The sequence below is a fragment of the Dromiciops gliroides genome, chromosome 1 (genome assembly GCF_019393635.1).
Source record: "Dromiciops gliroides isolate mDroGli1 chromosome 1, mDroGli1.pri, whole genome shotgun sequence".
In the NCBI taxonomy this organism is placed as follows: Eukaryota; Metazoa; Chordata; class Mammalia; order Microbiotheria; family Microbiotheriidae; genus Dromiciops; species Dromiciops gliroides.
Genome location: NC_057861.1, coordinates 385,508,632 through 385,509,776, shown reverse-complemented (window position 1 = coordinate 385,509,776; position 1,145 = coordinate 385,508,632).

Sequence of the window (1,145 nt, the reverse complement as noted above, 5' to 3'; positions counted from 1 at the left end):
TGATGACATAAGGTGCCAGCGCCATGGCAATGGTTACAACCAGTGGGTGGAGCACTGTGTGGTTTGCGGAGCCCCAGGCCAGTGCGCACAAGGCATAAAAACCTCAAATAACAATTAATTCTTTACACTTTGTAGAGGCAAAGAACTGGAACTTGCCAGGATATCCATCATTTGGGAAATGGCTGAACAAGTTGTGGCATATGATCACAATGAATACTACTGTTCTATAAGAAATGATGAGCTTGATGACCTTAGAAAAACATGGGGGGGGCAGCTAGGTGGTATAGTGGATAGAGTACTGACCCTGGATTCAGGAGGACCTGAGTTCAAATTTGGTCTCAGACACTTGATACTTACTAGCTGTGTGACCACTTAACCCTCATTGCCCCACAAACAAACAAACAAAAACAAAAAAAGAAAGAAAGAAAAACATGAATAGACTTGCACAAAATAATGAAGAACAAAATGAGCAGAATCAAGAGAACATTATATACGGTAACAGCAATATTGTTTTAAGATCAATTTTGAGTGACTAAGTTATTTTGACTATTATACATACCCAAATTAGCTACAAAGGACCTATGAAGGAAGACTCTGCATCCAGAGAGAGAACTGATAAATAGATGTAGGTATAGAATGCTTTTACAGAAAGATAGATAGATAGATACACACACATATATATGCATATATATGTAAAACCATTTTATACATGCACATATTTACACACATATACATATACATATTTGTGTCTAATAGTAGCCACTGGGTGGGTGGGGGAGGAAGAAAAGTCAGAAAAAAAGAAAGTTACATGGTAACTTTATTATATATTTTAAAGGAATAGCAAGTTTTACATAATAGATTTGCAGTTTCATGTACAATCATCTTTTTTTTTCTTTTCTACTATGTTATGGAAATGTTTGTTTTCTTTCTTAAGTCCAGAATAAAATAAATAATTTTAAAAAAAGAATGTAATCTCTTTGAAGTTAGGGACTGTCTTTCTTTTTGCTTGTATTTGTATCACAAGAACTTTGCCCTGTGCCTGGCACATAGTAAACACTTAATAAATACTTGTTGACTTGAGTTTTATGTCATTTTAGATCGATGCTTACAATGTACGAAGTCACATGGCCTATAGAATCACAACA